Source organism: Maylandia zebra, linkage group LG9, assembly GCF_041146795.1.
Source record: "Maylandia zebra isolate NMK-2024a linkage group LG9, Mzebra_GT3a, whole genome shotgun sequence".
Classification (NCBI taxonomy): domain Eukaryota; kingdom Metazoa; phylum Chordata; class Actinopteri; order Cichliformes; family Cichlidae; genus Maylandia; species Maylandia zebra.
The window spans coordinates 30,876,207-30,901,869 of NC_135175.1; the positions used below are offsets into that span (position 1 = coordinate 30,876,207).

At 40.0% G+C, this 25,663-nt stretch overlaps 1 protein-coding gene across 4 annotated transcripts in view; it reads left to right on the top strand.

Moving 5' to 3' along the window:
• Positions 1–421: 421 nt before the first annotated feature.
• The window catches only part of LOC101475344 (cadherin-20), a 98,097-nt gene continuing 72,855 nt past the window's right edge, over positions 422–25,663 (top strand). For 3 of the 4 annotated variants that reach the window (XM_076888318.1, XM_004551801.4, XM_076888319.1), the window contains exon 1: positions 422–835. The gene's annotated coding sequence lies outside the window, so the exon portion shown is untranslated. The remainder of the gene's footprint in view (positions 836–25,663) is intronic. The other variant, XM_004551802.4, reaches the window with a different exon arrangement.

Here is a 25,663-nt window from a genome sequence, read left to right on the forward strand (position 1 = left end):
TGAGTCATGTGTGCTGCATTCTAATGTAACAGGCTGAAGTCTGCTGGGGATGTTCGAGCCGCAATCCTTTAACCAAGCTTCAGACGGTCTGTTGATAAAACCCAGTAAAGAGAAAAGACCACAAAGTTAATAGACTATCACTCCCCCTAAAAAGAACTGATTGTGCTGCTCAGGGGGGTCACATACACAGTGAGAGGGGTTGCAGCCAATGCGAGAACAAAAGAATAAAGTGGGGAAAAGTGAGTGGAGCGAAAGAGTGTATTTTGAGTCCTGCGGGTTAATTCAGTGCCTTTCAGCTACAATTGCCGTGTCTAAACATTCATGAGCCGTACAGGGATGGATGAAGGGAGAGAGGGAGGGAGAAATGAGGGGAATAGATGGAGCAACAGCACAGCGCTCAGACACAAGAGGGAGAGCTGTGTGTGAGCTCATCCACAGCGCTCTGAGCAGGTAGAGCGAGCACAGGACACAGAGAGAGAGCGTGCAGGAGGAGGAAAGTGAAAGAAGGAGAGAGAAAGGGAGTCTGTCTCCTCACCTGAAGATTACTTTGTCTCACACTTCATTCACCCCGAGTGCTGGAAGGAGCAGCGAGGTAGAAGCTGAGTTCATCAGGAGTTGCCAGCGCTTGCTCTCTGGTCTTTTTCTTTTCTTTTTTTTAAATCCCCTCTTGCCTGGTTTTCCCTGCGCAGGGGGTCAGCTGGACTTTTCTCTGCAAGAAAAAACCCACAGTGGAAAGACTGAGATAGAGAAACCAACACGTCGGGAGGGAAAGTGAGAAAATTGCAGTAAATCCCAGTGTCCGCGAAGGAAAAGAAGTTCAGAGAAGCTCCAAAAGGTAAGGATTTTAATTTATTCCTCTCTTTTCCAAATCGTCTAATAAAAACATAATTATCAGAACAACCTGTAACAAGGTAAGTCAAATCCTTGCATTTTAAGAGCTTGTGCAGAGTGTGTCTTTGTGCAGTGGGTGTGTATTACAGCCATCATTTACGGACTTCGAGGAGAAGCAGCAATGTGCACTTGCGGCGGCAGGAAGTTGACTCAGGAGGATGGGTTAATAATACAAGAAAAAGCAGAGGGACAGCTCGAAGTACAGTGACAGAAACAGGGGAAAAATACATGAGTGTGAAGGAGAGTTGAACTGAACGACTGAGAAAGAGAGAGGGGAATAGGAGGAGGAGGGATAGAGAGGAGTGGCGGGGGCTCGCTGGCAGCCAATTCAGTAACCAAGGCAGCTGACATGAGGGAGAGCCAACAGGGGGACAGTGGGATTTCTATTTTTCACCCTTGCTGAGATACGCCGGGGCTCTGCCAAGTCCCCTGCCTCATCCCCCATGGATAAAGATTCCATTGTGTGCTGCTGTGACTGAATTCATTAAGCATCTACATGTACTCTCCTCTGGCCGCACTACTCTCGTACGCTCCTTCCTCTCTCCAGCTTATACTCACTCTACACGACCGCTCCTCCTCTCTCGCTTTCATTGTAGTCTCAATTGGCCCAGCTCAACTTGTGTTGCATCAACAGTTGTATTTTTTCCCCCAATGCTCTGCAGTGGATGATACTGTGAACACAATTTTGCCAAGAATGACCCCAAAGTTTATTTAAGCCTGGCTTCAGGATGCCACATGGGGTCGCTCAATGTAGGTGGGGGGGTGTGGAGTGGGGGGCATGGGAGATTTATTAGATGGCAGCTTGGGAACTTTGCTGGCATTAATAACAAGAGGGGCTGTGAAATCCTGCTAAAACATGAAAGAATGCAACATTACAGTGGCTACCAATTATATCAGTAACACCTTTATACTACAGTGGATCACATAAGTGTGTTTTTGTGTTCCTTGGTCTTATTTAGCTCATGTCCACAAAACTGCTTTTGTTTGCTGTCATCAGTTTTTAGCTTATGTCTCAGGGCAAAAGCACCAAAACGCCACGTGATGAAAATAGCAGATTTACAAGAGCTTATAAATAGATGTAAATGAAAGCTAATGCTGTTCTGTTTTTTTTCTGGGTGTTTGCATTTGCTAACAAACAAATCAGTGTGTTGCTTGCAGCTCGTTTGTGCTGCCCCCAAGTGGACAAAAAGCTTGTTGCTGTAGGTTTCGGTTGGTGTTTTACGTTTTTTGTTTCGTTTTGCTCATTTGTGTGGTCAACTCACACACACACAGAAAAAAACAAAACATTATTTGATAACTGACCTAAAGATTGCTATTGGTTGTCAAGTAATTGGTCCGAAAGAAAAAGATGAGTTTGCCTGCCAGCAAGCTCACGCTAAGGCTAACAAGAAGAAATTCATTAAATTTAGAGAAAAGGCAAAACAATGCACTGAATTAAAATTTATCTAATAAAAAATAGTCAATAACTGAGCTCAGAGCTGTTTTATCATCCCAGAATTGTTTATGGCAGCACATACATTGTGGGCTCTTTTTCTGCCAAGCATGCCATTTATTTTCTTCTACGCACTTAGGCTAGTCCCCCGGAGTTTGTTAATTTCTCAAACTTTTATTCGACCCCATCTCTGACTTTAGGGAATCTTTAATTAGTTTCTAGAAGCAGTGACACTAGTGATTCTTGACAACATTAATTAAAAATTGTTTTTCTTAAAAAAAAGTCACAATTTATTCAAAAGGTCACGCTGAAAATGAAGGTACTGCTTCATTAAAAAGGAGAACGATTGAAGTAAGAGAAAACACAATTCAGATGTTGTTCACTTTTTGTGCATTAGCCTTTCCCTACCTTTCTCTCCACACTGAAGACCATGTCATCACCCTTTAGGTAAAAGGCTAGTATAGCCTTTATGGGCTCCTTATTGTTTCCAAGATGTGAGGCGCTTCGCTTGTGGTGAAATCAATAGCCCAGTAAATTCTTAATTGAATGACTGCAGGGCTTGGAGCCTGATGGTGCTTTATGGGCTACCAGAAGGCGCCTTTGAGAACAGACAAAATAACAAGGACCCTGCTGGCATTGTTGTGGTCTGGGAAGCAACGTCATGTCAATCAGCCAGGCCTGGCAGGCAACAGCGGCTGTGGGACGGCGTTAGTGCTTGTACACCTGCCATGTTATGCTTGAGTTGAAGCGGGTGTCACTTTACCTCTAATTAGCTTTTCTTCCTTTGAAATACTTTTTATGGCTCATTTGATCATCACGCAGTACATTTCAGTGCTATTTGACACCGGGGAGCCGTGTCACAGGTACCGCTGCTGTGATCGAAGACAGAAAACCGCCTTTGGGTTTAAAATTTGGAACACGACCAGATATGTTTCGTGCACAGGAAACACCCGTGTGGTATTGTGTGGTGGTGCGGATCCTTTTGTCATCTGTCTGAGCTACGGATGGATTGTCTTGACCTCGGGGCGCTCGCTGCCACTTCAGCAGAAACAAAAGACTACGATGCACACTTTTGGCCAATTTGTTAAATGTCACACTCTTTTAACACTGCAGTTTTTCACCCATCAGTTTGTTAACTAGTTGGGATGAGACAGTTATATGCAATTTTTAATCAAGTCCAAATCTTCAAATATTTTCTTTATTCGGAATAAAAAAGCTGTTTGCTAATTGTTTTTTTATTATCCTCAACATCATCATCATCATCATCATATTGTAACAAAATAATTCCTCAAATCTGGGATAAATATAGTATTGTATAGTTGATGCATTAAGTAACAGCATGAAAACTGGTATTCTCTGAGCCATTCTTGCTCAATGGCGAAGAGCTCTTTTGGCAGAAGAGCTGCTCTGGTAGTCATAGAGTGCTGAAAAGCTTATTTCATGCGGGTCCTGCGTGAGCCAGTTTCTGCAGCTAGTATCCAGCATTAGTTCTCAGCTCTCTCACTCTCAGCTGCAATCGGCCAGCTAGAACAGGTATGAAAACGGGCAGAGCTCCATTTACTTCTGGTGTTTATTGCTCATTGCAAGTCGTGCTGAATATCAGGTCATGAACAAAAGCTGCAAACTTCAGAGAAACTCTAGGCAGCAGAGTCTGTCACGACACCTCTCCTTCACATATTTAACACACTCCAGCGATGTGCACTAAGTTGCTGGGTGTTATCTTTGAAAGTGAATATTGCCCGTTTTTGTGGGGTGTTTACTGATCTGAACCCAAAAAAGGGAAAATACTAAAACTATTCATTTAAATGTGTTTTATGTTTTGAACCAAATATCCAGAAACCATAAAATGATGAAAACCGATTTGGTAAATGGTGTTAAAACAAGGCTCTTTACTTCATTCTTTAACGGCAGAAACAATAGAGCTCACACCGGTACATTCAGATTTGATGCTTTAGGATATATTTGCTAACTTTGTGTTCATTGCACATACATAGCCTTATCCATACCAGCCAAGTGCAATAATATGCAAAAACTGGAAATATCCATAGAAAACAGGCTGATGAAAACCAGTTTCATTCAATAACCTCACACCGGCTGCGATTAAAAGAGAACATTTTATAACAAACTGTAGCAAAGAGCAGGACTACTTATGCTTTGGAATTTGCATTTTCTTTACAAAAACAGTCACAATTTACAGTTTAGACCCTGAACTCTAAAGTAGGCAAAGTTTCTCGATATTTTGTGTCCTCGTTAGCTCGATTGGCACCATGTAAGCAAAGAAATTATGTATTTCTTAAGCCACACTGGTGTGCCTTGACGCACCATTGGGAAGCCACTGCATGAGGGGGCACAGCTCAATTGGAGGTCAATCCATAGCAGGTGTAGCATCTTTTATGTAAGGGATATCATGACAGGAATGCAATAGGAGCTTGGTAGCACCCGCAGCATCCATACGACAAACAGCTACATGAATATATGTGTAAAATGTTAATGCTGTATATATAAAGTATACACATATAGCGTGACTACTCAATGGCACACAGGAAAGCCTGACTTATGTGGCAAACATTTATAATAAAACAACCACGATCAATACTGTAATTTACACCACACACACTTTTTTTAAAGCATACCACTCAACAGCACCGTTATCTGGAAAATCAACAATGATCCAATAACAAGCATACCGCAAAGTAAACAAACACGAGACAACAGCAGCTATGCACTGGCTGTTATGAAAGCCCGATTTAATAAATAGCCATCCATGAAATAGTCTCGAGCTCTACTGATTTGTCTCCCGAATATGATTTCTCATTTGTCCGGTCTCATATGTGCTCATTATCCTTTTCCCTTTATTTATAGGGTGAAAATGGCCACCTTCAAAGGTTGAGGCCTTGGTGGTGGATCTATTTACACCAGAGACTCAAGTTTAAGTCTTCAGATTTCACAGATGTTCACACTCCATTTGCATTGGGTTTTTTTTGTTTGTTTGTTTTTTAAAATATATTACAAAATAAAAATATGTCACTTGGTTAACTTTAGGCATTAAAAACTACAGGGTTAGGTTTAATATAGAAAAACTACCGTATTTTCCGCACTATAAGGAGCACTTAAAAGCCTTTAGTTTTCACAAAAATCGACAGTGCACCTTATGAATGAATTCTGGTTGTGCTTATTGACCTCGAACCAATTTCAGGTGGTACACGGCACTCAAAAATCTGTCAAAAACGTTTCAGTACGACTTTGGTAAGCTATGAAGCCGCACTGCTTGATGGATTGTCAGAACATTACGGCTACCGTAGTCAGGAGCCTCACGGAGTAATCTGGGTCCAAAACTCCGTCTGCTTCAGGTCCCAAAGTCAAACAAACACTGCGGCATCACTGAGAGGTAAAAACTGCCTAAATTCTTTCATCTTTAACAAAATGATCAGTGTTGCTGCTTTACCAGGTGTAACAATTAAGTTTAACATTCAGGCATCCGTGAAAACAGGATTTATTAAATTTGACGGAGTTAGAAGTTAGCAGGAAGTTAGCTCGCTAGTTTCCACCTAAACATGATATAGCATATTCTGACTGAGAGATTTCTGAAATAATTAAAACGTACAGCTTTGCTATCACTTCCAACATAAATGAAGACAGAAAACTAAACAGCAGTGACGTTTGTAGGGTTACGGAAGTTGGGCTAGCTGGTATATAATGATGTGCTACCTGATCGCTAGCTAACACAGCTTTGTTAGCATAATATAACCAGTGAAGCTGGAGGATGAATGCTAATGCTTGTTTCGCTTAATGCGCCTTATAGTCAAGTGCGCCTTATTGTCTGAACAATACAGTAGTTGGTTGAAAGTCACTAGGGTTGGTTTTGGCACAAAAAATTAGTCGGTTTGGCAATAAAAATGACATGGTTATGTTTAGGCACTGAAACTACCTGGTCAGATTTTGCAATGAAAACTACTTTTGTACAAGAAATTCCTCTGTTTATGCATTACAAGGACGTAGTAGATTTTGCAATTGGAAAAACTTTGCTATTTCTTTACGAAGGTCTTCTTTAAAACCTAACAAAGGTACTTTGGCTGTAATAATGTGGACTAAAAATGGCCCTTTTTTCGCTTCATTGAAAAATCCCAAATCGGCGTTCGGATAGATATTTACAGTTGCACCTAACTAAACCAAAATACAATTTGCACTGTTAAACATCCATCCATCCATTCTTTTCCACTTATCTTTATCAGGGTTGAACCCAGGCTGGAGCCTATCCCAGCGATCACAGGGTGAGAGGCGGGGTACACCTGGTCTGTCGCAAGGCTAACACAGAGAGAGAAACAACTATTTACACTCACATTCACACCATTGGCAATCTAGAATTACCAATATCACTTGACAAACTACATGAAAGTGGTTTTATTCATTGGCTTCTCTGAAATAAGATGTGGATATGTGGTTCTCTTTGATCTCTCCACATCCCCAGAGACTTTGGACAAGTTAAACTTGGTGCTCTTATTCAAGTTAACATTTCCAAGTTCAGTAACTGTCAGCTGACAGGTTGACAAGGTTGTGCTGACGTTGGAAATGTAACTTTGTTGTTGGCTACATGTACTGCTACAGTTTCACAAAGACGTTTTTGTTAGAGTTTCTGCTACAACCAGTTCTGCCCGGGGAGATGCTGTTACTGTTTTAGCCATGATTGCTGGAAGCAGTTGTGCATCTACACCTGCTTATGATTTCAAACAAATAAGCAAAAAAACTTTAGGACCTCTGTTCCTGCACCACATTAGCAGTCAGAACCTGCACATTGCCAGAAGCATCTGTTTAGCGGTTAAAGAAGAGGCACATAGTGAACAAATGGACTCAGGCAGCTAGAAAGTACAACTACAATTTAAACTGTCAGTGCCAACACAGCTAATATAGCTCTGCATCCTTAAAGAACACCTACAGCAAGTAATAAGTCCATTCCCATGGTATTCAGAGTTTTTAAATACAGAAAATATTCTCACTTTCCACCTCAGTGTATATACACTGCTATATTATCCATCGCTTTGTGCCACATGTGTGCACACAGCTGATAGTTTGGTTGTTCATTGGAACAAATTCTTCAATACCTGATCATGCACCAAAAGATGCAGGTTTTCATTTCACTGAGCTGGTCCTGCAGCTCCCTCCAAACTCAGATGGTGAATTATTCCATGCCCTCCTGAGTTAAAGAAAGCAATCATGTTTTTTTTTTTCTTTCTTTTTTTTCTGGGACTGACTCTCAGGCAGTGGATCTATTTAAAATGAGAGTTGCTTACAGTAATAGACAGAAACACCTCATCTTGAAAAATTAATTTGAATTGATTCCCCGTAGTCTTTCCCCCCACTGGTCTGACAGGGTTTTGAGAAGGAAATTTTCAATATTCAAGGCCACATGTAAAAATCAATGTCTAAATGAAGCTGATCGGAGATATGAGCTTTCTCTCTCAGTGGTCCTCACTGGAGCCAGGAGGGAAAACTGAGCACATAAACTTTCCTTAACTGTTACATTGTAGAGCCCGTAGAGCTGTTTTCACAGAGTGCTTGATAGATATTAATCAAACATTTGAGCATTTGTGAACCATATCCAAAGCCCACATATTTAATTCAATTCAGTTCAGTTTTAATTATATAGCACCAAATCATAACAGCAGTGCCTCAAGGTGCTTTATATTAAGTTAGAGACCCTACAGTAATATGTGATGTTCAGTATGTGTGTTTCTGGCTTTAGCTAATATTAGTTGATATTAGTTAACAGTGTTGGTCAAGTTACTTGAAAAAGGTAATCAGTAACTAATTACTGATTACTTGCCCCAAAAAGTAATCCCTTTACTTTACTGGTTACTTATTTTCAAAAGTAATTAATTACTTAGTTACTTAGTTACTTTTTTAAAATGTGATTTACAACCTGAATAGGTAATAAAGCGATAGATCTTTCAGCCCAGTTCTACTTTTTCTGCCTAATCCATCATATAAAATGGAATCAAATGGAAAAGTATCATTTTAAAACTTGTTTTAATCTTTTAACTTTATGCATCAAGCAAAAATTAAATTGGATTACTGCCCATCTCTGTTAATATTAAATATGCATGTTTCTAACATTAGCTAAGTTTTGCTAATGATAGTCAAAATGTTTCTGGCAAAATGAACATAACGAAGAAGGGCAATCACTCAAAGTACACCTGACAGAATTGTAATTTAAATGGTGATTTTTGAAATAAAACAAAATGTGAGTAAAAAGAATCTCAACTTCTCAGCTTCTATGTCTATATTTTTATCAGTTCATTCTAATGATGTCTTCTGGAAAACAACATTTTGAGTGGTATTCAGGGTACTACAAATCCCTATGAAAATCCCTATGCAGCTTCCTTTTACCTTTAATTTCAAGGTGAGTGGCAGAATTGGGAAGATAATCATAATATTTCTAAGTCTAGTTAGAAAAACACTGGTGGGGGTTTCAGGCTTAGATCATGGAGTTTACAACACAGGCTGGTTTATGAAGAGCTCTCACAAGGGATAAGAGTCAACAGGATAATGTCAGACTGGCTTACTAATGCCAATAGAGGATTTGAGGAGACCATCACCACAATGAAATTTCACAAGTGTAATTCATGCAACAGGAAATGTGTTCACTGTAAACCTGTTCAAACATCCTATCTGCTCAGTTATCACACTCTGGATTAGATCATCAGGAAACAAATAAAACACCTAAACTATAATCTACAATTTCATCAAAAGCAAACATCCCCTATTTAATTTTTTAACAATCCATCTTACAGGCATAGGGAAAAAATAAACAGCCAGTCGACCTTCAGAGAGGGCCAGAATGATCATCGCATTGCTTTAGGAACATAGTTCGACCTTGGTCCTGGCAGACAGTGATTACATTTTATTGGCCCCGAAAAAAGGAGCCCAATACTCACCAATGTACTCTGGCTGAATAAAATGGAGTGAGATGGCGAATGAATTATAGTCTCTGGAGTTGGTGTGCTCCAGTCAAATTTTTCTCATAGCAGTGGAGGGGATGAGCTACCATAAATCTGACCCAGACATCCATTAGGTTTCTGTACTCTGCAGTTCTCAGCATGGTGCTACTCTCTGTGAATTTCTGGTGCATTTTTCCCATACATGCAGTACGTAGTGTGCTCATATGGCTGTGCTCATTTTGCTAATGAATTACTTGAATTGTTCGTTGACCACTTTTTGGATTCAATCCATAGACTCATTTTTACAGAGAGAGAGACTAAAGTAAAAGGAATCCAAGGACACTTGGATAATTTTCAAACACAGACCCGTAGAAGACTAAATGCTAACCAGAGTTAGAGCGAGATCTCTAACACTACAAACAGCATGATGCACCACCAATTAGCCAGCATTTGAAAATAGTAACTATTTACTGTGATTTGACACACAGCATGATCAAAACTGATCTAGTCTATTAAAAAAAAAAAAAAAAAAAGCAGGGGCATGTTTCACCAAAAAGCAGCAAGAGCAAATTCCTGCTCCTATCATAATGCTTCATTTCTCCAAAATGATTTAAAATGTACTAAAATGTACTGCAATACATGCAATACATTCGAACTTTCAAACATTCACTCAATATGATTTGGATTTTATCAAAAATACATTTAGATGCTGTGTGTATAATTTCCAATGGACTTTTAAAAGCAGGAGCTAAAAATTTCTAGATGACTTGGAGTAATAACCATAAAATAATGGCTTGGGTTTATACCAACTACTGAATGCCTGGCAACCTTGGGGTTAAACTGATCACCCACAAGATATGTTATTTATTTAAGAGTTATTTTTCTATATAGAGAACAAAACACAATAAAGATGTCAACCACAAACATAAAAAATTATGTAGCTTCCAGAGTGAATTCCTTAACCTAAAGGGTTAGAGAGCTGTGATTCTACAGAAACGTGATACTAAATCACATATCTAATTTAGTGAATACATAAATGTTTGTTGTATAACTGGAGATACCAAATTGCATTCACATTGTATTTTTAGCAAAAATTCTGTAAAAGTTCACAAGTTATTAGTGTGCTTTGAGTTGATATAGACGCCCAAAACTACTGAAGTCTTTCTTGGCTCATGGGTGAACTTTTCATTAAACACGAGAGGCAATAAAAAGAAGATTTATTTTCTGAGATACATTGTGCTGCAACTGAAGCTGTTTTCACCTTCTTTTCATGTCCAAGCTTGATGTGAAACTTGTTACTACAGTCCTAAGCATGAGAACATTTCTTTTTGCCCGTCATCTGTTCTCAACTTCACACGTGTGTGTGTGTGTGTGTGTGTGTGTGTGTGTGTGTGTGTGTGTGTGTGTGTGTGTGTGTGTGTGTGTGTGTGTGTGTGTATTTGAATCAGCGCCGATTGCTCATGAAATACGACCTCTGGAAAAGTTTCCTGTCCGCATTCTCCTCTTTGAACTCCAATCCATTATCTCCAGGTATCAAATCCATCCCAACAGGTGTAGTGTGGTAAATGATACGGGCTTGTGGCAGCTTGCCACAGATGCAAGGATGAAAGAGAGGATCGGGTGTCCGGTGTTGGATGCTCACAAGCACACATATACACAAGCATACCGTACACATTTCACAGGGCCCCTATATTGCATTTATCACCCGCATCATCTGTAGTTGTGAGACAAGCGTGTTTTCTTTTTTCTGCAGAATATGTACTCAAGGCTTAAAGATATATATTGTGTTGTATGATAGTTTGCTCTCTGATTGGCTAGAAAGCTTTTATCTGAACTTTCCTCGAACATTGTTTTTCCTTCATATCCCGAAGCTTCCGATCGATACAGCAAGGACCATGCAGACAAAGTCAGAAAACTAGACGCTCACATGTGTTTCTTTCCTGCTGTTTGCAAAGACGAGCTACTTGTTTGAGGTAGAACAATAAATCACTGGAAGTGAAATAGTTGTAGTTCATGCACTCTTCCCAAACTCTGCTATAGCAAATAATATCTGATCACAGTGTTGATCTGTAAGCAGCCCTCAGATATGTAGTCTGAAATTCTCCTGGCTGTGTCTCGTTAAAGCAATAGCTTTTGGGCTTTTAAGCTTTAATACATTTTTTAAAACACGGTGTATTAAATGCAGGCATCTAGCTGGTGAATGTAGTCAAGCATTTAGCAGACAAAGAGACAGATTATTTTTTTTATTTTAAGCCTCTAAATGCACAGCAGAAGACTTCTTTACATCCAGGTCCAGCTAAAATGGTAAGAAAAGATTTACAGAACAGTCCGTAAGAGGTCTGGGAGTCACTGTTAGGCATCATTTGAAGGTGAGACCTCCAACCTTCAATGTTTGTTGGAGGTCTTATTTTAAAAAGCCATGAATCTGAGGAAAAAGTTCCAACTAGAAGTAATAAAATAGTATTTTAACCCTTTCCTTGTAATTTAAGAGAAACAATTTCTCTTGTCTTCTAATCTCTGCCTTACTAGAGCTGCCTTTAAAAAACCTGGAACCTGTTCTTATGGTTGTCAGACAATTATTGATCATCATTAAGGGTATAGGGGAGGTTGTCTAGTCTTTTTGAAAGAAAGAGTCAAATATTGCTGAACTCATTTGCACACGGCTAAATAAATGTTGATTCATTTTATGTAACAGGTGTTCTGACTGTACAACCAAGGGTCATTCTAATAATGATTTATAGCGTAGACAAAACAGGGGTCAGTTAAATCTTCATGTGTTTTTGCTGGCATTGAAAAATTACATTAGATTTTATTTTACAGAGTGTATAGGTTGCAGTCTCTTTCATCTATAAAAGGTTGCTTCAGCTCATCGAGGTTTTTCGGTATTAATTTATGCACAGCTCCTTTAGGTCCCACCACAGTATTTCAGTTAAGTTTTCAGTTTATTAAGAACCTTGACTGAACCACTGCGCCACCCTTATTCTTTACTATTTCTGCCATTATGTTGAAGCTTGCCAATGGGCTTGGGATCACTGTCTGGTTGCATGGCAAAGTTTAAGCTGTTAGCCAGATGTCCTTACATTTGATCCTGTATGACTTCATGGTCAACTTAGTGAGTGCAATGTCCTATGGCTGCAAAACAAGCCCAAGAAATCACCCATCCACCAATTTACCCAACAGTTCGTATGTGGTGTTTGTGCTGATTTACTCTGTTTGGTTTTCTCCAACCATGTTGCTGTGCACTATAGCCAAACATCTCCACTCTGGTCTTGTCTGTCCAAAGTGCATTGCTAGAGAAGTCTTGTGGTTTGTTCAGAATCAACTTTGCAAACCTAAGATGTGCTGCCATGTTCGTTCTCCCAGAAAGAATATGGCAGAGAGGACGCGTTCTCCTGGCAACCCAAACAACTTCTAATTGTGCTGTCATGAACTTTAGCTTTTCACAAGCTAACTGAGGCCTGTAAAATCTGAGATGTTGCTTTTGGTTTTTTACAGTTTCTCAGTGCATTGCAACCTCTGACCTTGGGTTGAATTTGCTGGAACATCCACTGCTAGTAACCCTGTGGTGTTAGCACACACCTGAATGCTTCAGACCTGTAAACTGTGAAAGCTTCTGATCTCACATAGGCCTTCACGTTTGTTGATGATCAGTTAATCAGGTATATTTGATTAGCAGCACCTGGCTGCTACTTACCCTCTTAAATCCTGTGGAAGCATTAAGTGTGTACTTTACAGGTTTTTCACACTGCATCCACATTTTGCCTTAGTTTATGTTAAACAAACAGTGACATGGTGTAATATGTCAAGTTGTTGCTCATCTCATTTTAAGATCTGCTGTGGAGATTATTTTTTTTATTATATTCTGATACGTAAAACCTTAGAACCAAAAGAGAGTGTACTTTCTTTTTCAAATGTACTTTATAAGCTGGTGCAATGTAAATGTTATGTTTGAGGCTGGCTGCCGAGCTTCAAATGAATTAGTTATAGCTCATTTATGCACCTCAGTTCGGCAGCTACATGGAGATTTTTTGGCATCAATAGGTCCCATCAGGTTCAAGAGGTGATTGTCGTTCTGCCTCTGTCCTGTCCTCCATATCCCATCTTCCATTTAATTTAGCTCCTCATCTTTTTAATGCAGCCTGGGGAACATGCCAGAATGATCTATGGGATAATCTGCCATTGCATTTAGCTGTCGAGTTTCCAGAAACTGTGCTTCACATATGTAAACAAACCAGGGTGATTAGGTCCGCTGGCAAGTTGTCCCTTATGGACATCCCTAATTCAGCCAGCAAAATGGCTGTTCCAGGCTGTTAATTTCTTTATTTACTTTCAGTCTCACTCTACGCACCAACACGGATGAGCCGTTTGATCTCACTCCACTCAAGTTAAAAAAAAAATCCCTACCCCTGAACCGCAGGCACACCGCTCCCCTGAAATCACTTCAACACCCATCCCCTCCCTCTCCCTCCTTCCCTCCTCCTGGTATCATTATTCTTCCCTTTGAAATCACATTACCTGTGTTCTCTTTGTGAGCTGAGGAGTGTATGCTAGTAGATGAGACAGAATGGAAAATGTAGAGGAGGAGTGAAGTGAGGAAATAACCACAGCTTGAGTTTTATATCACCCGTCTACAGGAATTCCCAGTCAAGTGGGTGGATCAGTTTCTCGTCTTCTTTTATTCAGGGTCTCATATGTCTCCTGAGGAGACTTATGTCTCGTGTGGTTGCCATGAAATCAAAAGTAAAGGAGAACTCTTTAACATTTCCCAGGAAGCATGGTTTTGATGTCTCACGGGTCAAAAATGTCTAGACATCTAGATTACATCTGGCCCGAATTCAGTTCAAAAGTGGATGTTTGGGGGTTGTTTTTAATACAGTATATATTGAATATATCAATATTTAACGGAAACATCACTTTGTTTTCATTACATGAAATCACCTTATGTAGTCGACATTGCTATCATGGCAGTGAACAGCTGCCTATTCAATCAGACACAACATTAGCAACATTATCATTAAGCTCACTGATTTTCTGCCATTTTAGTGGTAATTTTGGACATTTACTGGTTTAATTTTTAGTCAGTGAAAAAGCTGGTATACACAACACTGTACACCTGACATAGAAGATTAAGAAACTTTTATGCCAGATACAAACCTTACAACATACCCGGGCTTTGTTACATACACCTATCTAATCAGCCAACCACATGGCAGGAATTTAGTACATGAAGGCATGTACACGTGGTCGAGATCACCTCCTGAATTCCCACCTGAACACTGAAATGGAGATGAATGGCGATTTAGGTGAGTTTAATGTGGCATGGTCGTTGGTGCCATGGCTGGTCTTTTTCATAAACTGCTGATCTACTGGGTTTTACCCAAAGAACCATCTCCAGGGTTTATGAGAAAACGTGCACTGAGCTACAGTTCTGCAGGTGAAAATGCCTTGTTGATGCAAGCAGTCATGACAGAGCACCCAGATTGCATTAAGCTGATAGGAAGCAAACTCAAATAACGCTCGTTACAACCAACGTATGCAGAAGAGCATATCTGAATGCAAAATACGAACTTTGAAGCAGATGGACCAAAGCTACAGAAGACGACAATAAGTGCGACTGCTGTCAGCTAAGAACAGGACACAGAGGCTACAATTCACACGAAAATTAGACAACAGAAGATTGTAAAACTGTTGCCTAGTCGGATGAGTCTTGATTTCTGCTGCAACGTTTACATGGAAGGGTCAGAATTTGGTATAAACAACATAAAAAGCATGGATCCCTCCTGCCTGATATCAGTCAGTGTTTCAAACTAGTGGTGGTGATGTGCTGATGCAGTCGTGTGGGAGATATTTTTTTGGCATCACTTTGGGCCCCTTAGTACCAACTGAGCCAATGCTGATTTTTATAATAATATTAATAAAAAATAATAATAATATTGGATGTAATTACTTTGTACACTTTCAAGGACAGAAGCACAGTGGTTTGGCATCCATTGTTCAGTGAAAAACTCTCATGGCCGTATGTTTGAGTAAGCGTCTGTCTTGTACAACAACCTACAACCACTTCATCAAGTGGAACCAGGATCCATGTTTGCAGTCTCTTCAGTTCTTAAGTCCTACCTTTAAATATTTGAAGAGCCAGACGCAAATTAAGAACAAGGAGATGAGAGGCTTTGCGGTGCACATGCAAGAATAGGACAGCATTCATAATGAATGTGCTTCGGCTCCCGCTCTTGATTTATTTCAAGGCGAACGAGCACGGCAAGTGAATAAACTTGTTTCACACGTTTAACATGCAATGTGAATAGCAATTATTTTTCCTGATCTGGAAATGCAAGGAGTGATGGTTATTTAAAAAAGAAGAATTAAACATTTCATTTGTCAGTGAAGAGTTCAGTAGATTCCAGGTGTGCAGTCTACTATAGTATTTTTGAACTCTTAGCCACTTTCCCCCTCTTCCTGCAGAGTATGTCAACTTGAGTTTGTCATTTCTGACATTTCCCAGAATATGTTTTTGAAAAGTGCCAGACAGCATGCTGCATGCAGTCGGGGGTTACAGTCAGGAAAAAAATGGGAGTCGTGTAGTGCGTCCATGTCTTGTAGCTGTATGGCACCATGGTCTGCTGAACCCACTGTTGTTTGAGAAATTGGTCTGTGTCTTACAATAGATTTTTCTCCGTATGATGCTTCAAATGGCTGTCAATAACTCTGAGGGTTGGGGTATTTTACAGATCACAACCCATTTATTTGGAGAATATATGTTAAAAAAAAAAAGAATACAGCATCACAGATTTTAGGATGGACTTTTCCTGTGGATAACAACATGTCTTTTCAGAGATTAGACATGGAATTATCTGCCTGGCATGCTGGTTACATTTTTCAATCTCCGGTGGTCAAACCAACCAAAAACTAAAACAATAATAATAATAATTTCCCCCTTTTTGTGTTTGTTTTGTGATGGGAATTGAACGTGTCTATAATCATGAGAGAGCTGCTATTTTGAAAAGCAGCTCGCAGCCATCAGAGACGTGTTTTATTGGCTCGGTGGACGCCCTAATCTGTCATTTCACCGACGACAGCTTTACACATTTGGCGTCGCTGGATGGATTTAATGTTTATTTGAGCCCCTGAAGTAAATTACTTCTCAAGGTTTATTTCCTTCTCCAACAATTACCCAGCTTCGTATGCAACATTTTCTTTGATTGCACTGCAGCTCTGAAACTGTAATCTGCAACTGTACATGATGATCTGTATTCAAAAACACAAGGAACAGAGTGTGTGTGAAAGAGAGAGACTGCAAAATGTGCCAAGAAAAAGTGAGGAACGTTAAGATGGTGTGAGTCAGGAAGAGACAGCAAGACAGAGACAGACATATGTAAACAAAGCAAGCAGAGAAAAAGCGAGGTGGACGCCTGCTGAGTGTTGGACTGTGGAATTGTCTCCTCAGCTGCTGGCTAAGTCTGTCATCTGTTCAATAGTTGACTCAACATCTGGTGAATCCTGCATAAATACAGCTCTCTGAGCCACCGACAGAGAGGCAGCGAAGGATATTTAAAAGCTTATACACTCGACTGGGTGTTGTAAAGCACCTACACAGAACAGCAGAAGCCAATGATGGAGTATTTTCAGTGCATCATAGTCAATTCTGGTGGAAGTAATGCATTATAAAGCTGTAATCTCATTACTCCTTTCTGTAACACAGTAATGCAGGATATTAAAGCTCTAATTTTAGTTATCACATTACACTTACTGATCCTATCGACAGGTCGTGACTCAAATTACACCCACAGCATTGTAAATAATTGTGAAATATCATACCTGTTTAAGTCTTATTCGTTTATGGGAGTCTTTGTTCTCGCCCCTGCATTACAACAAGGAGCACAGAAGTAGAGGATACATGCAGGAAAAATGAGAGGCTAATAGCCAGAGAAACAGATTTAACTTTGTTTTATTGGCTCGATGTGCATTTTGCAGGACTTAAGGACGCTAAATGAGTGAGTGGAGCTTAATGACTTTTTCCGGCTCCTGGTTCATCTGAGATCCAAGTCTGTTTTAGTCCTGGGTTTATTTGTTGAGTTTAAACCATGGATGCTTAGAAACGATGGACAAAGATATCGTAGCATGATCTGGCATAGCAGTTTCACCAGTGAAGGCAGTTCTGACTGAACGTCTTCTTGTTTGTCATCTTTTTTGACACTAATGGGGACAAAATTTTGAAGCAAAGAAAATCATGTTATATCCAATTAGATGTGAGACTAGCAAGTATTACTGTAAACTGTTTTCCAAGGTCACATATCAACAGAATATGAATGGAAATTGAAACAGGACAGTTTTCCCACAGACTTCCACAGCACTGTGCAGAAGTCTTGAGTCACACCTCATTTCTTTAAATTTTGTTTCGTGGTCTTAAGCTACAGTTTTTGAGGTTTTCTGAAGGTCTTTCAAAGTTTTTCTTGGGACATTAAAGGACCCGTCCCGTCTCAGCAACAAACTGTCCCAACTTCTGCAACAGCCAGAAGGTTCCGCACCATCCAGGCTAAAACAAAGAGGCTCAAGAGGAGCTTCTACCCTCAGGCCATCCGAGCCCTAAACTAAAACATGTTTTAGGGCTCAAAACATTTGTACATAATTCACTTACTGTATATAATGTTCTCTTTTTTGCAGAGTCGAGGAGCATTTCAGGACAGATTTCACTGCGTGTTGTACTCGTATAACTATGCATGTGACAAATAAAGAATCTTGAATCTTTTAACCCAGAACAGACAAGCAAGGAAACCAATTCCAAATTCTCTAGTGAGCTTGACAAAGAAGGCAGCTGGACTTTTTTAGGTTTGTGAAGTTCTTTCACAAAATATAAGAAATCAAATTCACTTAACCTGCATTCTCTTTAATTAATGCATTCAGGTTTAAGGCCCAACCCATCATCCTATATGGGATATAGCCACCCATTGGCTTGTCCCTACAAAGCAGAACACCAAACAAATGTTTTATGCCATCTTGGCATTGTGAAATCCAATGCAATAAGCAAGGAGTGAATCAGATTGAGAAACACTGCAGGGGAACACTGCAGACCCTTTGGCTAACAACCTAACAGTCAAGAGTCATAAGCCTTTTAGCAATTACAATCCACACCACAGTTATTTTGACCTGAAAGTAGTGTTCACAGAGATCACAGAAGACGAGATGGCAGGGCCATTTCCTTACAGACGTCTGTATAACTGTAAGTTTTTGGCAACCAAGCCCTTTCAGCTTGCAAGCAGGAAGCTTCAGCAGGCTTTAACAGCTTTCAACCATCACATTATAATTTATCTAGGAATTGCACTCTTCAGTTAATAATTACTTTTTTGTTTTATAAAAGGGTGGCCAATAAATCTGGAGCCAAAGTGAAATCAAAACAATCCACAAATTCGCACTTTAAGTGAGCGAGCAGGCTGTGTTTCATTCAGCCATCAGGGCCATCCTCAATGCATTAGGCTGTCATTCTATTTCTGGGCAGTGGGTAGAGAGAGATGTCCTATATCAGCGCCTGTTCAGGCTGGCTTTATGGGAGACCTCCTCCTCTTGCAGTTCAAGTCAATTGTCAACATGATTTATGGAGATGTGAGCTATCTCTAGACTGGCTCCTCAATCTTCCCCCTGACGAATTGGTACCATTGGCCCATGCAACTGCCGTTTGTTTTCCTCACTGGCCAATTTTCATCCAAGCTGACAAATTAAATCTGCCATGTTTTTGAGGAAGCTATTTTCCCCTCCCTCCTCCCGTTTTCCATATATGACCTGCTCCACAATTACCAGAGATATGAGATTGACACCAGCGTATAAACTTTCCAGAGCAGTTTAGGAGTCTAACATGAGTAATATCCGCACTTTTAATGGAGGTATAGTGTCATAACGTTTAATGGGAAGGAACGTGGCTAGGATGACATGCATCTCTCAAAGACACGCACCACTTATTGTCCCAATCATCTCATATGGCTCACCAACACCAGTACTGCCTGATTAATGCGACTGGCTTTTATGAGCAGGATAAAAGGCTCTGCATATTACCCAGGCAATTATAATACCTGGGAAAGTCTACTAAAAACAATGGAAAGCTCATGCAATCAACTAAGTGACAGTAACTTTTTAAAAAGTTTGGCTATTTAAGTTTATAATTGACTCCTCTCCACGACCACTAAAAAGGAAATGAGAGTCCAGTGAGCAATCAGCCGTATCTTTATCCTGAACCTTTGTTGCCCTGCTCTGCCCTGACCTGCCTGCAGATTAAGGGAAATTAACAGCCAGTGGCAAGGTGGCTGAAAGGTTGGAGAGAGCTGAAAAGCCAGCAGGTTTGACCCCTGCATCTACAGCCAATGAGAGTCCCCAAAAGTAAATGTCAATATTGCTAAGAGGTTTTAATCCAGACCCAAGTAAACAACATGCTACTCAGTAGTTTAGTAGTGTAAGGGTATGTTCTCAATAGTGTAGCTACATAACCATGTGGCATTTGTGTGGCTTAAGGGGATCATAATGGTATTCATCCAACATTTTTCTCTAAGTTTGTAGTTTCATGGTGGCACTGTACTGTATGTAAATATTCATGTGATCACGGTGACATCACCTGTTAGTAAAGCCCCTTTGGTTACCTTTGAGGTATCTTGAAACAGATGAATACCGCTCTAAGCCTAGGCCGACCCTAAAACACATCTTGTTTATTGTCCTTTTTGAATCTAAATTTGACCATAGCTTATAAAATAGACATCTTGTTATGTTTAACAAGTAGCTAAAGTTTCCATAGACTTCCATTTTACCAGTTGTGAAACTAGAGCAGTCGACGTATTCTTCTATATCGTTTTCAATGGTGAATCCACAGATTATCCACTGGTTTGTGAAGTCTTTGCTGTTTTGAAACCAGATATGATGATCTGTCACTTCTGACTGGCTAAAGCCTTGTCAGTCACGAATCTTGAGCCAATGAGGATACCAGGAATAGTCCTATTTTCTGAAACTTGAAATTACCAAAATTAGTAAATTGCACTTATTTCTTCCAAAATGAGACACTGGGGCAATAAACTCAACAGGAAATGTTTACAGAGGTCAAGTCTGAAGACATGCTTAAGTATTTTTGCAATCACAATTTAAAAGAATGCAGGGTTCAGGCTATTCTGCATTGGCTTCACTTTTCAAAAAGTTTACACATGAGGTGTTTGGAAAAGTAACCAACTGATCCAATCAAAATCAGGCAGTATGGATCTATGACTCGTATATAACATTTAACAAATATTAGGAAATTGTTTTGTGTGTCTGAAAGAAAAATATATCAGCCAGTATATCAGTTTTTTTTTTAAATAACCGTATATATGTTTCAAAAGTACTATATCAGTCGGGGTCTAAAATAAGTACACAAGCAAAAAGACAACATTCACGAGACATTCTTGAGAAATGTGTTAAAAAGACCCCCATGCTTACTTTTATACTACAGCTGATTAAAAAGCTATTTTGTGTTTTGTTTTGGGGGTTTTTTTTCTGAACACCCGTTATTCAGGAGAAGAATGGAGTGCCCCCACCAATGGATCTTGGTGGGTGTAACAACCAATGTAGTGACTGACTCTTTTTAGGGATTTTATTAATGTCAGCACAGGAACTTAAAAACAAAGAAACTCCACAATAATAACTTTTGATTTTTTCAATGAAAATGTGTTTAAAGTGTGCAATATATAGAAATTGTTACCTATTCCATGCATAAATGAAATAATATAATTTATTATCATAGCAAAAAACTAATGCAAATATTAAGAACATTTAAATGATACTGCAAGCTCTATGTTTATGTTTTGCTTTTGAAGACATTTACTCAGGGGAAAAGCTGTTTTTCATTCTTCAGTGTGAAAAGCATCTCTTATGAAAACAATGTATGATTCCTGCACAGGCAGAATTATTAAAAATGACTGTTCACTTTGCTCAAAGCCTGCAGATCCACCAGCAAATACTGTCAGACTTAACCAAACAAGATGCTAACTGTCAAAATTTAGGATATTTTGTATGTTACTGCTCACTCCTTCCACTTCTGCATGAGGCACAAACAACATGCACGCATTACGCACAATCCCACTCAGGAGCACCACCATCCACAGCGCCAACTGAGAGGGAAAGGTGGGGCGGCAGTGCTGTCTGATTTAGTCCGCACAATGTGGAGGAGTGATTTTCTCTGAGGCACATTTGTTGCTTCTTTTAACCCTGCGAGGGGGATACACACCCTCCCAAATAAACCCAAGCCCTCCTCCTTCCTTGCTCCAACCTCCTTGCTGCTAAGAAGATTGCCTGAGTTTTTCCCGGTGTGATTGGGGCGATAACCACTAATGGATTTGGAGCCCCGGGCACATTAAAGAGGAGAAGTGTTGGTGAATCTTGTTTTAACTTCAATAAGAAGGAAGCACTGGTAAAAATGTTAATTCAGTGCTGTAAGGTCAATATGATCAAAGCAAGATTTTAAAAAGGTCTTATGGTTTTGCATCTGAGGATCTCTTTTATTTGTGATTTATATCTTCTGTACAAATCCCTTGAATCTTCAGGATAAACAATAGTTAAGCGAGGGAAAACATGAAGATATACAGCCATAAATCTGCATATGCACACGCCGAAGACAACAAATGTGTACAAACACTGGCATGCTTGCACAGTACTATCTGTGTGCAGGCGTATTTCAGCTTGCCCTGGGGTTGGGGAACCCTCATTGTCATGTTTAACAAATGTGCCGTCAAAGATGCACTTTAAAGATGGGACATGTCACAAGGGGCATGAGAGAAGCCCGCTCGCCTGGAGGTAACAGAGACGAGCGGTCTGGAACAGAAGGAAAGGGAGGAGGAAGTAAACACAACAGGCGGCAGCAACAATCCTTGACATTTCGCTATGAGCACATGTCTTAGTTTCTGCAGAATAAATCATCTAAACAGCTGAGGAACGATAAAGATCCTGCAAGGTGGCGAGGGAGAACTTTGGGTTTGGGGTCATGGAGGAAGTAGGTCATTTTACATAGGTCTAAACAGGACAAAACCAGCAAATGCCATGTTAAGGTGATTAATTGGTATTAAACTTGTAATATCTTTGGTTTATGTAAGGCAAAAAAACATAAATTAATTAAGAAATATCTGAAAATTAAAGAAAACTATTCAGAACAAAATGTAAAACTCCTCAAAACTAGAGAAAGCAGCTTGACTCCAAATTCTAGTTATTTTAAACTACAGTAAATAAACCAAAAATAAAGCAGATTTTTGTCTGTGCCTTCTATAATTGTTTGGAAAAGATTGAAGTTTATGGTTGGGATTATACAGCAATCTGAGACTGTGGAAAAGCAGGAAATATATTATCATGTTATTAGTGTTATTTGCATGAGTCTGTGCTGTCATTGTTTCTTTGAATTCAGTGGTAATTTTTCCCTCCCTATCTATTTGTGACCACATCTATCAATCTATCAAGTCAATTTTACTGACAACCACTGTCATCTCAAGTACTTCATACTGTAAGGTCAAGGCCCACAAGACTAGAAAGAAAACCCCAACAATCAGACAATCCCCTATGAGCAATTGGTTGGTGAAAGTGGGAGGGAAGAACTCCCTTTCTATAGGAAAAGACCTGCAACCGAACAAGGCTCAGGTTCCAATATCTCATTGTTGTGATGGGTTGTGAATGAGGGGAAAAACGAGAGAAAAAAGGAGGGCAGTGAGACAAGGACAAAAGACAAACAACATGAGAGAGAAGGCAGAAATTAATGACACACAGTAGTGGCAAATAAGTCCTCAGTGCATGACGGGAAGTCCTCCAGCAGCCAGATGCTATAGCAGTATAACTGAGGGATGGGTCAGGGTCACCTGATCCAGCCCAATCCAATATTGAAAAACTGCTTTACACTGCCGTTCTCTCAGATAACGCTGGCATCACTGACATAAGGAGCTGTTAGGTGTTGTTGCCTTGAAATTCACCGCAATCCTGGATGCTGAATCCTGATAATCCTTTTCCATTACATGAGAAAATTTGGAGGTGGGCATTACCTTTTGTCTGTTACAATATGTCATCATACTTCATTACCTGAACCGCGCTAGTATTGGGTTACACCCCTTTTGCTTTCAGAACTGCCTCACTTCTTTGTGACATAAATTCAACAAGGTGCTGGAAACATTCCTCAGAGATTTGGTCCATATTGACATGATAGCATCACACAGTTGCTGCAGATTTGTTGGCTGCACATCTGTGATGCAAATCTCCCAGGGGCCTAAAGTGTGCCAAGAAAATATCCTTCACACAATTACACCACCGCCGTCAGCCTAAACTGTTGGTACAAGGCAGGATGGATTCATGTTTTCATGTTGTTCTGACCCCATAATCCAAATGATAGATAGATAGATAGATAGATAGATAGATAGTAGTTGATGGAAGTAGGCGTGGTCTTCTTTTGTTGTTGCCCATTTGCTTCAAGGTACAGTGTGTTCTGCATTCTGATATGCTCTTCTTCATACTTGTTGCTACAAGTGGTTATTTGGATGTTCTTCTCTGACCTCTGGCATCAACAAGGCACTTTTACTAGGAGAACTGATGCTCATGGGATATTTTCTCTGTAAACCAATGATATGGTTCTGTGGGAAAATCCCAGTAGATCAGCTGTTTCTGAAATACTCAGACCAACCCACATTCAAAGTCACTTAAATGACCTTTCTTTCTCATTCTGATGCTCAGTTTGAACTTCAGCAGGTCGTCTTGACCATGTCTACATGCTTCAATGCACCGAGTTTCTGTAATGCTATTGGCTCAAACCTATATAAAGCTGGCATAGAAACACACTTGGACTCTGTTAAAAATAGTAATTCAGATTAAAAAAAATTCAATCGATGACAAATACACAATAAAAACACTGGATTTTATTCATTCCATTGTCTTTAATCTGAATCCACAATTCCCTCAAATATCTCCTCATATTGCCTCAAGACAAGTTTCTGAGTAAATATTTTCCTCCTCGGTCCATCCCTCACATAGTGAGATCTCCAAACTTTCCAGCCTCGACTCCTCTGCTGATGTGAGGCTCAGGCTTTGAGTAAAATTAGCATAATTTAGAGCGATTGTGCCTTCCCCACAAACTTCTTCCCAACGTGCTCCAGCGAGCCCCCTCTCGCCCTGGCTTGCTCTGATCCGACGTGTATACAAAGCACAATGTTTCGGAGGCTTGTTTTTCTTGTTCTTGAGCTCCACAGAGGAAAAAAAGATGAAGAGGAGGCAGGGCAGATGTCAGAAACTTATCCAAACATCATTGATTTCCATGGGTTCTTGCTGGAGCTGGCACAGGTTGGTTTCCCGATCCGATGCCGAGGTATTTGACAGAACAACCAGGAAACCTGTCAGGATGATTAAAAATGATATGAAGGTGCAAAAAGCTGTCCGCCCACACCTTTCCAGCTTGCTAACACATATTTCCGTTCAGTCCAAAAGCCTTTAACAAGAGAGAGGTATTTTGATGCAGGACTCTCTGGAGTGTTTGTACACGTGAAGAAGAAGAAAAGGAAAGAAGCAGGCATAGGCCAGAGGAAAGAAATAATTGGCCACACTGGTCGTGTGTCCAGCTCTAGACCCTGTGTTGACTACACTCCTGCTTCTGTAAGTGTTTGACCTATCTGCCCGTTTGAAAAGCTCTATCTAGGTATATGTGCACCTACTGAAGCATGAAAGCCCTCAGAGGCAGCGTGTTAGACAGCCTGAATGGAGAGAGGTGCAAAGGGGGCATACGAATAGGATAACAGGAGGAGACCTGTCGAAGAAAATACCCATCTGGACAAACAGTTCAATCTAGCAGCAAACTTTTCCAAAAACAAGTGAAATAATCAGACGCTCGAATGAGATAATATCACTGCTTCATGGTTCGAGGAGAATCAAATGATGCAATCTTGACGCCACAGTGATATAATGTCACTTGTTTCCAGAAAACAACTGGTGCTGCATTTAAAAGCAGTCTCAACCCCCTGACTGATTGTTTTACTCCTTTTTTAAAAAAGGATGCAGGCTCTGCTGTCTGATTTCACTAAATGACCCTAAATGAACCAACAAGTGCTTTGCCAGGTGTTGAGATCAGCGACTCCCCACCAGCCTCCTTGTATTTTGAAGTGTTCAACAAAAGAGGCAGGTGCTTTTGTGCTGCAACAGATGTCAACGACATTTTATTTGCAAGCCAAAAAAACAAATGAGACAAATGCTGTTTTACAGCTGCCTCCATGATCACAGATTTTTGCTGTAATTCTGCTGCATCTCTGCTTTAATTATAGACTATATTAATCTGTCAAGGAGTCGACATGCATTTGGTCACTGGAAGATGGAAATTGAAGTTAAAAGCATGTTTTTAAAGGAATTTAAATGTTAAAAAAGGGGGGTCTGTTATGCTTTATTTTCT